The following is a 12,278-nucleotide window of genomic DNA, read 5'->3' on the forward strand; positions in this document are numbered from 1 at the left end:
AAGGATTCTTTTACCCTGTAGTAATCTGAAGAGACATCCCTGCAAGTAGGAAAACAGCTTAGTCTATGGCATTTAAATTGGGATTATCAGGCATAGTTGCCCATGAAAGAATTGTGTTTGACAAGGAAGGCAAGAGTAAGTGAGGAGAAGAAATAAAACTTCAAAAAGTAGAGTTATAGTGGCACCAGGCAGAGAGATCAACCCGATATGATGGTGACAGGTGGGAGGAATGAGCCAGAATCCGAAGAAGCACCTGATGATAAAAACATTTGTGGGGAGTAATAAGATCCAGACCACGCTGGACTCCAAGATCACGCTGATCCTTTCAGAAGGAAAGTTAATATGCAACATGTGAGTGAAAGGCAAGTGTAAAAATATTACACTGTGAACATGTGAAGCAATGTTTATTTTCCAAATGGATTGATTCTCAGTAGTGACGAAGTATTGGTAGCAAATAAAACACCAACAGCAGAAATCAGAAGGTGTCTAGTGATTATCTTGGCAACCCTCTCCCAGGACTGATCCCTGCTCCCAGGAGACGGGTAACCTGCCAACCATGCAAAACAACCTAAAACAGAGCCCACCAGCTCCCTCTGGGGAAACAGGAAGCAGGAGCTGTGCTGAGCTTGATAAGAACTTGATAACAATGTGGTAACAAGAACCTTTATCTAAACCAGGTGCTAAGTCTGGATGAAAGAGCTGCTCCTGAAGGGGCTCAGCTCTGACCCTGGAAACTTTAAAAAGCACAGTGTTATAAAAGGCCAGGACTCTTCTGTAGTCAGCCCACTACAGAGAAAAGAGTTCTGATCAGTGGGTAGGCAGTCCAACAAGCACTGAAGGTCCTCTTGTCTGGAAAATCAGTGACCTAGTCCAGCCAGAATCTGAACTCCTTTCTGATCACTGGCACATTGGTATCCATCTTTAAAATCCCAAAGCAGAGTCCTGCCCCAATCAAGATGTCCAAGTGAAAAGCTTCAGGGCTCCATCACCCCACAGAAGCTCTGAACAACCAGGAAGAACTGGCAGAAACATCTTTATCAAAGCACCAGAGAAACCACAGAGAACAGTTAAAGGACTGCAGTAACAGGGTAAGCACTGAATCAAGAAAACGGCTACTTTAAAGCAGTAAGATCTCCTGGTATCCTGGCTGGCCCCTCCCTCCACCCCTCCCCAGCTCAGCACACAGCTGGCCCTAGCTCCCAGTGTGGATCCCTGGTCCTAGTTCCAGAGGGAACAAAGTAACCCTCTTGCAAGTACTAGGAGCATGCATATCTGGCCAGTCCGTCTTGTGGAGACCTGAGGGACTTGTCACCCCAGAACTTGCCCTGCATGTAGAAGGCAGCTATAGAACTCTCCTACAGAATGCTGTGGGAGAGCAGCCAAGATGTGCTGCCTGCAGTAAGGGATTTCTGGCTCTCGGATATACAGTGCAGTGCCTGGGACTGCAAGGAAACTGTTTCCTAAGGAAGAGGGAACATGTTTGTATCAGTAAACATAGGAATTCCTAGGACTACATGTATACCAAAGCTAAGATAAGATGTATGCCCAGAAAGCATCAGGGCTGCCCCTCTGCTTTGGCCTGGAGCTATTCTCTAAACTCACTGTATGGATAAGCCATGAAGGAAAGGATTCACACAGGCCAATGTGCCAATACTGCGAAAGGTTTGTCTTTTTTTTCGTTCTTTTTTGTTGTTATTGTTAGCGCCTCACATTCAGGCAACGCTCTGTTATAACACTAGCTGAAAGCAAGGACAGACACCCCAGAGTCTAAATTTCAGTGATAACACATTAAAACAGCAAAATGCCAAGACTGCAACAAAACTTTACAAAACACACAAAGAAACAGGAAGCAATGGCCCAGGCAAAGGAGAGGATTACAGCATCAGAAACCATCAGTGAGGAGGACCAGACCTGGGACATAATAAGACTTTAAAAATGTAGTCCTAAATATGCTTAAAGAGCTGAAGGAAAACATGAACAATGAGCTGAAGGAAATCAGGAACACGATATGAAAGGGGACGAAACAGCTGAAGACCAGAGTAATAGAAATTAAAAATTCCTGAGAAGGGTTCAACAGTAGATTGGAGCTGGCAAAAGAAAGAATCAATGAACCTGAAGATAAAACCATTGTAATCATCCAGTCTGAGGAGCAGAAAGAAAAAAGAATGAAGAAAATTGAGCAGAGCCTGAGGAACCCATGGGACACCATCAAGCATACCAATGTATGAACTGTGGGAGTCCCCAAAGCAGAAGAAATAGAGAAAGGGACATAGAGAATATTCACAGAAATAATGGCTGAAAGCCTCCCCAATTTAACAAAAGACATGAATATGCACATCCAATATGCTCAATGGACTCCACACAGGATAAACCCAAATAGACCCATGCCACAGCATATTAAAATGAAACTATCAAATGCCAAAGATAAAGAGAGAATTCTGAAAGTCACAAGAAAGAAGCAATTCATGTACTGAGGAGCCTCAATAGGATTAGGTACTGATTTTCTCATCAGAAACCATGGAGGCAAAAAGGCAGTGGAATGGCATATTTAAAGGGCTGAAAGCAAAAAAACTGCCAACCAAGAATTCTACATCCAGAAAAACTGTCTTTCAAAAATGAGGAAGAGATTAAGACATTCCCAGATAAATAAAAGCTGAGGGAGTTCTTCACCACTAGAATGGCCCTATAAGAGATGCTAAAGAAAGTTCTGCAGGTTGAAGGGAAAGGACACTAACAATAGTTTAAATCCACGTGAAAAAATAAAGATCTCCAGTGAGGGTAACAACACAGTTAAATATAAATGCCAGTACTATTGTATTTTTGGTTTGTAGCTCCACATTTTACTTCCTACAGAATCTAAAAGGCAAAGCGTAAAATATACTGATCAATCAGTGGTTGTAGATTCATAATGTGTAAACATGTAATTTGTGACAAGAACTACATAAAGGTGAGGGGACAGAGGAGTACAGGAACATAATTTGTGTATACTATTGGAGTTAAGTTGGTATGAAAGCTAACAAGATTTTTACAGATTTAGGATCTTAAATTTAAGCCCCATGGTAAGTACAAAGAAAATATCAGAGAACATACAAGTTCATAAAGACAGAAATTAGAGTACATGTTGCTATTGATGGGGGGTCAGGGGGAAAGGGGAGTTAATGTAAAATGGGTGTAGTGTTTCTGTTTAGAGAGAGAAACGTTTTAGTAATGGAAGGTGGTGAGGATACCACAATATTGTGAAGGTGATTAAGCCTATTGAATATTATGCTTGGGAGTGGTTGAGATGGGAAAAGTTTATGCTCTATATATGTTCCCACAACAAAAAAGAAAAGAAAAGAAAAGAAAAGAAAAAAGAAAAAGCAACTACAGAGACAATGACAATTAAATGCAATACATGATGCTGGATGGGATCCAGCATGGGAGGAGAAAAGGCTGTAGGGACATTATTGTGATATATAAAACTGGAATGTGGACTGCAAACTCTATTATCAATGTTAAATTTCTTGAACTTAATAACTGTACTAAAAGTGGATACCTAAGTGAATATCCCCATTCTTAGGAAAGGTACATGGCAGTATTACACGTTCAAGGAGAGTGATGTGTACAACTTACATTTAAGTGGTCAGAAAATGGATTGATAGACACACAGATAGGTGAAACAACAGGTGGATGAACAAATGAATGGATAGAAGAATACAGCAAATGGGGAAAATATTAAAATTGGTAGATCTGGCTATCTGTGGGGATAGGCATATGTTGGAGTTCTCTCTATGAGATCTGGATTATTTTTGTAACTGTCTTGTTAGTTTGGAAGCTTTTCAAAATAAAAAGTGAAAAGAAAAATCACAAAGCATATCCTCTTTGTTTATGAAGCTAAAGTGGGTTTCCAAGGAATGCCAAGAAGCAAACTAGAATCAATACTCAGGGCACACAAGAGCAAGACACAGGAGGCTATGAGTGAGGGGAATGAATGAGCAAATGAATGAACGAATGAAGGTCATCTCTATCAAGACTGGGGAACTCACAAACAAGAATAAGGGCAAGCCGTGATCAAAAAACCCATGGGCTCCCTCTGGCAATACAGACTTATATATAAGTAGGAATATACTGGATTCAGTTGGATTACTCTCCTGACTGAGATACATGGGTCTACTTTAACACGTCAGATTTTATGCACATTTATATGATCCAACTTATGAAGAGAGCTCATCCTTCTATATGAAATAGATCAGTTCCGAAGCCACTAACACTGTTCAGAGTCACGGTAAAGAAAAGTAAAATGTTAAATTATTAGCATGAATTTTACCATTCATCTTTATGCTGTGCAATTCCAGTTTTAAAAGCAAACATAAGAGCATTTAACTGTACACAGAACCACTAAAATTAATACAATTTGTATTTCAAAGCTGGTCCTCAGAGAGTGCCTCAAGCCAGGCAGAAAAAACAAATTCAAGCCAGACTCAGGAAGGTTGGAAAGAAGGAGACAGGGTGTTCCCAGGTATGGAAACAGCACAAAGAGTACTCCTTGGAGCAGAAGAATATTCCTGGGGCAGGTGCAGACCCTCACATGGGCCTGGGCCCCACTACCACCACCAAGTGTATTGTCAGGCCTGATTGCTGCCAGGTTTCCCCCTCCAGCCATCTACCAGACCAAGGCTGTGGGGAAGTTGAGCCAGCCATCTCCCCTGCCCACAGGCCCACCATCTATGGGCCACAGCCCCAACCCATGGTGAATGAGTGATATCCAGGGGTCTTTAAACCTCTGTGCAAGGACACGCTAGGTACTGGAGACGAGATGAGCTAGAGACTGCCCCACAGAGACACAGCCACTGGTCAGTTGCCTACCAATGGGCCAGGGTTCTGCCAGCCTGGGATGGGGATGGGCACCATCACTCCCCATGACACAGCAGGACTTGTGCACCAGCTGGAGGAGGAGAGCAACAGCAGAACACAGCCTCTCCCCAACACCTGAGTGACCCAGTTGCCATTCCAACTGGAAAGCAGCAGTGGAGAAGGGGCAGAAGCAAGGAAAAGGGAAAGGTCTGGAGTGCCAGAGGACAGGGAACGGGCTACTGAGAACTATCCTGGGGAGGTGGGAAGGTGAGACCATGCAGTAGCCAAGGCTCCAAGCCCTAACACAGGCTCCACTGTCATATCAGACTACACTTACAAAAGATCAAAGATAAAATTACTAAGAATTTCAAGATGCTGACACCAAATGCCAATGGGTACTGGGGATTATTTGGTAGCCTTTTAAAAGGGGGATGAGCATCATGTCAAAGTGCTGATTATTATTATTTGAAAAACTATTAGGGTTGACTTAATAACTGCAAAGGCATTAATGTAATTTTTTTTTTTTTTTTTTAAGAACTGATTTGAAGATATCTATCTTAAGGTGTCAGAGTTATTTTTATTCTTCAGCACTTTTGGTGTAAATGGAACCACTCCAAAGTAGAGTTTATTTTGTGGGAGATACTTTTTTAAATGTCCATGTGTGTATTGGAAGCAAAGTAGTTATTTTAGGTTATTTGTTTTCCTTAATCCATTGCTTTGTTTGAAATGTTGTGGGGTTTTTTTGGTTGTTGTTTGCCTGTTTGTTTTTAATTTTTTGATAAACAAAGTTAAAAAATTGAAAAAAAATCAGTAGAAAAATGGGAGTAAAAACTAAATGACAAATAGGGTGGGATGGGGGGATGGTTTGGGTATTCTCTTTTCACTTTTATTTTTTATTCTTATTCTGATTCTTTCTGATGTAAGGAAAATGTTCAGAAATAGATTGTGGTGATGAACGCATAACTATATGATCATACTGTGAACAGTTGATTGTATACCATGGATGACTGTATGGTTTGTGAATATATTTCAATAAAACTGAATTAAAAAAAAAAATTATAGATGGATAGAAAAAAAAAAAAATGTCCATGTGTGAATATGAGGCAAGTAGGAAATTTATTTCCCTAATGGAAAAAAATATATAAAGTGTTATTGTCAAATATTTCTGTTTTATTTATTTATCTATTTATACAAAGTATATTTGGAATGTTTATTGCCAGGTGGTTTTAGAATATATAACACAATCAATTGCTTCTTACATGAAGCATAGGTCAAACAGACCAATGCAACTCAAAAAATGGCTCATGAGGGGAGCTGGTCTATGAATTATTTCTTACCAGTTCATGATAAGATAACTTACAGAATTTGTCAGTGTTTAGAAATGTTTATAGCAATTTTAAAGAATGATTTTATGTCTGATAAATCTAATACTATAAAATACAAACCCAAATTCTCTATGTCTGTTTGTTTTAAAAGTAATTCTAGATTGGGACACAATAACAGATTTCAACTGGCATTTTACTTTACTTCCACTTGAGGTATGAAATTAATGTCATGTAGAAACTCTTCTTACTATAGAGAGGCATATTTTGAAACTGTAAAGCATTACAGAGTTATTGAAATCTAAACTACTCCATAAACTAAATTAAGTCTCTAAAACAGTAAGTAACAAGAAGGTAAAACTGCCATTTATTAACTATAACAAGGCCCTGTGGTTTGGGGGCCCATTTTTGTACGAACTGTGTCATTCTGCAATGTGAAGACGTTCAAATCGGTTTTTGTAGAAATGGATGCAAGCAATACGGTCACAACCACATTTTTTACATTTCTATTAAACATTTTAAATTAATTTCTATAATGGTTTAAACCAACTTCATAGTTAAAAACTGCACATAATCATGTTCAAAAGAAATTCTTTTATCATAGAAATCATGAGTTTGAATACATAAGATACTTGAAGGAAGACATTCAAAGTCATAAAAATGAAGACAAGAAATCCTACCAGTACCATGGCTACCAAACTAGTTATGTTACAGGGCTCTCGTCCATTGTCATTCAGGTTCCAAACTTCCCATTGCCATAACTGTTCTTTTTTTGTGTGAGCCATGGAACAGTGGGACTGGTAGCAAGTATTTAAGTCCAAAATAAATGTCTTGTTTCATTTGGTTTACTTACCCCTTTTGTACGAAGAGGTGAAAACTTACCTCTTTTGTGCTTACATTGCTTTACTGATACCCTAAGCACGTCTGTGGATTTGTTTATGAAATCTAAATAAAATACAAAATATTCACAAATCGTCCTACCAATATATCATGGTTTCAAAATGCCCCAAATGCAAATGAACACCACCACCAGAGACAAGGTCAAAAAGCAAATGACAAACTAGGAAAAATATCTGCAACTCATATAAACGGCAAAGAGCTGAGTTTCTTAATAAATGAGGTACTTTATGAATCAATTAAATAGGCCAACTTCCTAGTAGAAAAACAAGGTATTCCGACAGTTCACAAAAAAGAAATACAAATAAGCAATTCTTTATACATGCAAGCATATCCTCACCCTTATCCATAATAAGAGAAATGTAAGCTATAATGAAATACTATTCTCTCTAACAGACTGTCAAAAAGCATTCACACACTGTGTTGTTGGTGTCGAATCATGCATTTTCATGCATTACTCTTGGGAATGTAAGGTGGTAAAACGTCTATGGAGATAGTAAGGCAATTTTTATCAAAATTAGAAATACAGCTAACATAAAGGGTTCAAATGATGAAATTGGAAAATAGAGGGTATATTAGATAAATGTATTGAATCCATATTCAATTTATTGAAGTTGATAACTTACTGTGGTTGTATTAAAAAAATCCTTATTTTCAGGTAATACTCAATTGAGTATTTAGGAAAAAGGGACCATAATGTATATAACTTATTCTTAAATGGTTCAGAAAATTTTTTTCATATATCTTTAATATATTTTTTCATGTAGAAAATATATATGTGTGCATATCTATGAACATGTGTGTGTATATGTGAAAGTACAAATTATAAATGGTAAAATATTAACAAGAGGTGGCAAATGGTTTATGTGTATTCTTTATACTCATTTTTGAAATTTTATTTCTAAATTTAAAAGTTTTTACAAGTGTGAACAAAATATTCATACCCTTTGACCCAGAACTTTCACTTTTAAGAATGTACCTACAAATTGATCAACATATTAGAATATTACAACAATGTCTGTAAAGCAAAGGGTTGGAAACCACCCTATGTGTCCATCAATAGGGACTGATTAAATAAATTATGGGACATCCATATAATAGAATGTTATAGAGCTGTGCTACAAAACAGATTAGCCACCAGCCACAGATGATTACTGAGCACCTGGAAAATAAATTTAAGCAAGTCAGTTAGTGGACAACTTTAAGTATGTTTGGAACAATTTGTGTATGTGATTCTAGGTTTTTCAACTATAAATTTATGAAATCTAGATACAAGTATCAAGCATCTGAATTGAGACATGCTGTAAATGTCAAAGACTTTTAATGATTTCAAAATATCTCATTAGGAATTCTGTGTGTGTGTGTGTGATTACATGTTGAAATGCTAAGATTGAGATATAGTGGGTTAAATAAAATATGGTATTAAAATTAATTTCCTCCCAAAAGGGGGATGCAAAATGAGACGAAATAGTTTCAGTGGCTGAGAGATTTCAAATGGAGTGGAGAGGTCACTCTGGTGGACATTCTTAGGCACTATATAGATAACACCTCTTAGGTTTTAATGTACTGGAATAGAAGTAAATACCTGAAACTACCAAACTCCAACCCAGCAGTCTGGACTCCTGAAGACGATAATATAATAATGTAGATTACAAAGGGTGACAGTGTGATTGTGAAAACCTTGTGGATCACACCCCCTTTATCTGGTGTATGGATGAATGAGTAGAAAAATTGGGATAAAAACTAAATGACAAATAGGGTGGGATGGGGGGGATGGTTCGGGTATTCTTTTTTCACTTTTATTTTTTATTCTTATTCTGATTCTTTCTCATGTAAGGAAAATATTCAGAAATAGATTGTGGTGATGAACGCATAACTATATGATCATACTGCGAACAGTTGATTGTATACCATGGATGATTGTATGGTATGTGAATATATTTCAGTAAAACTGAACTTAAAAAAAAAAAAAGTGGATGACAAAGATATTGGCATAACAATGTAATGCTATTTTAAGCTATTGAAACAATAAAGCAAATCATAAAAATTTCAAGGTTTTCAAAAAGCAAATCTTAATTACAATTTTTTTTTAAAAAGTATTCATGTCCTCTTGGTATAAAATAAAAAGAGTTATTGATTAAAAAAAAAAATTAATTTCCTCCCCCCTACGTGGGATCTGACACCCAGGGAGGAATCTAGACCCAGCATTGTGGGATGGAGAACATCATCTTGACCAAAAGAAGGATGTGAAAGGAAATGAAATAAGTTTCAGTGGCTAAGAGAATTCAAAAGGAGCCAAGAGGTCACTCTGGTGGGCACTCTTATGCACAATATAGATAACCCTTTTTAGGTTCTGATGAATTGGAATAGCTAGCAGTAAACACCTGAAACTATCAAACTACAACTCAGAACCCTTGAATCTTGAAGACGATTGTATAAAAATGTAGCTTATGAGGGGTGACAATGTGATTGGCAAAGCCATATGGATCACACTCCCCTTTGCCCAGTCTATGGATGGATGAGTAGAAAAATGGGGGCAAAAAAAAAAAGGTACCCAGTGTTCTTTTTACTTTAATTGTTCTTTTTCACTTTAATTTTTATTATTATTTTTGTGTGTGTGGTAATGAAAATGTTCAAAAATCAATTTTGGTGATGAATGCACAACTATATAATGGTACTGTTATCAACTGAATGTATGCATTGTATGACTTTATGGTATGTAAACATATCTCAATAAAAATGAATTAAAAATAAAAATAAATAAAATTAATTTCACCTGTTTCTGTTAACTTTTCAAACATGGCTACTAGAAGATCTTGATTCATACATGGCTTGCATTATATTTTACTGGACAGAGCAGTTATAGAGCAGGGGTCAGCAAACTATGGCTGCCTGGCCTAATCTGGCCTACTGCCACTTTTTGTACAGCCTGTGAGCTAAAAATGGTTTTTACATTTTTAAATGGTTGGGAGTGGGAATCCAAAGGCTATTTTAAAACACATGAAAATTATAAAAAATTCAAATGTAAGTGTTCCATAGTTTTCCCAAACGCAAACACATCCATTCACTGACAATTGTCTATTTTACAGCAGCAGAGCTGAATAATTGCAACAGAGACCGTATGGCCCGCACTAAAATATTTACTATATGGACCTTCAGGAAAATATTTGCCGATTTCTGCTCCAGAGGCTTAAAGAGAACTGACGAGCTCTTCAGACCCTGCAGGCGGGTCTAAAGAGCCTGCGTCTGCGCCCTTTGCGCCCGTCGCTCCCCACCGGCCACCGAGTACCCCGGCGCTGCCACGCGCACATCCGTGGTGGGCCGGCAGAGCCTGCAGGTTGTGTCCGAACTTGTGGACACAAAAAGAAGGGCGACGGCATCCTGGGCAGCCCAGATTCGGCCAGGAGTGGCAGCGGCGAGGAGCGAGCGCCAGCACTCAGAGCGCTGGAGCCCGACGTGGCGGCGACCCCGGCGGCCCCGAAACCAGCATCTCTCCCCAGCCCTGCCTCCGGCTGCTTGCCACGACTATGCCCCTGTCCTTTGGTGAAGGAGTTGAGTTTGACCCCTGACTAGCGATGGAAGTAAGGTACACTTCCTCGGTCAAGTACGACTCAGAGCAGCACTTCATCGACGGCGTCAACCTGTCCCCGGACCTGGCAGTGGCCTCCTGCAGCCAGAAGGTCACCCTCAACCCCAACTGCATGCGGCGCAACTACAAGGCCGAAGTGCGCCTTGAGCCCCACGCAAACCCACATGCTTCCTCGTCTACCCCAAGTACCCCTAACCAGTCTCCGCCACCACCCTGGATTAGGACTGCCATAAGGCGCTGAGGAGGTGGTGTCTGTCCAGCGTGGAGCTTGAAGCCACAGAGTTCTTGGGCAGTGATAACCTCAAGGACGAGCGCTGACTCGAGCAGGCCGGCCGGAGATTGGCTCAGCACTTCTGCGGCGCTGACTTAAACCGGGTCACGCTGTCCTTGCATGTCATTTCAGTCCCAGAAAAGTCTAGCCTAGTGATACTGCCAAGTCCATTCCGGGGAAGAAAAGAGATATCACTGCATCTTATAATTGTTGAGGAAATTTGATTTTTTTTTAAATTAAGATTGTTTTTAAAAGGACTATATTTCCTCATGTGCTGCTGCATATTTCCTCCCAAAGTCTCAATTTGGTGAGAAAATCAAAGGAAGACAAGAGCAAAAGGAAAATGGCAAACATTTGAAGTAAGGAGGGGGAAAGAGTTCTTCCGTGGGTCAGCTTGTTTGAGGAAGAGCATGGAAAAAGTAACTAGGATGGAAAAACAGTTTTAAGAAATTTAAGCCACAGGTGTCTTCACTGCTATAAAAGTGGTGCAAATTCAGTAAGTTGTAACACCTGTCTAGGTTCGGTCTGTGGAGAATTGAGTTCCATTTCCATTTGTATTTCCTATTAACCAAACTCTTGGAATTCTCTAAACCTCTTTCATGATATCAACAAACCCCAAGCAACAATATAAAATGCTTAAAAAACAAAAATTTAAAAGGTTCACCTTTTTCTTGCCCACTTAGGGACCGTAGAAGCCACCAGGTCACTGAGTTTGGGAGCAGTGGCCTCGGTTTCCGTTTCCTTCCACTAGTTTTGAGGTACTGGCTCTAGGCAGAGTGCCCTGTATCCTTGGCATCTGAAAGACATCTATCTCTACAGGCTTGTGTAACTCTCCTGATATGTATTTTGGGGTTTCTCAATACTTTCCTATTTTTCATAAGGCAAAATGTAGTGGAGGGCCCTTTTAGACTCCATGAGTAGGGTTTCACTGGACTCACGAAGGGCCACACATAAGACCTGATGCCACCATGCCACCAGGAAGAGGCGGATGGAGATGTTCCTGGTCATCTGGTTCATCACCATAAGTGTCCCTCTCCAGGGATGCTGGATCGAGTCACTGTAAAGACTGGTTGTGTCAAAATTGCAGAGAAAACCTGCCAATGCCGTAGGGCTAATCTAGAAAGCGAGGAAATCTGCCTCTCAGGTTAAGCAAATTGAATTCAGAATAGGGAATGATGTCACAATTCAAACTCCAAAACCAAATTCAAAGCACTGTAGTGATGGCATACATTTCTTTTAAGTTTTCATTTTAATGTGAATGACTGGCATGAAGTTAGTTGTGTGTTAACTGAAGATGTTCCCAAAGTGACTCTGAATTCAGCTGAATTAGCTGCAGAAGCCAGGAAGCCTGCCCCTCATCTTCAGC

General features: G+C 39.4%; 1 protein-coding gene and 1 pseudogene across 2 annotated transcripts in view; one reads left to right on the forward strand and one right to left on the reverse strand.

Annotated features, from left to right (window-relative positions):
• Window positions 1-12,278, reverse strand: part of SLC16A10 (solute carrier family 16 member 10) — a 167,131-nt gene that overhangs the window by 100,804 nt on the left and 54,049 nt on the right. The gene's annotated exons all lie outside the window — the stretch shown is intronic.
• LOC119539589 lies at window positions 230-11,094 on the forward strand (annotated as a pseudogene).

Source organism: Choloepus didactylus, chromosome 7 (genome assembly GCF_015220235.1).
Source record: "Choloepus didactylus isolate mChoDid1 chromosome 7, mChoDid1.pri, whole genome shotgun sequence".
In the NCBI taxonomy this organism is placed as follows: Eukaryota; Metazoa; Chordata; class Mammalia; order Pilosa; family Megalonychidae; genus Choloepus; species Choloepus didactylus.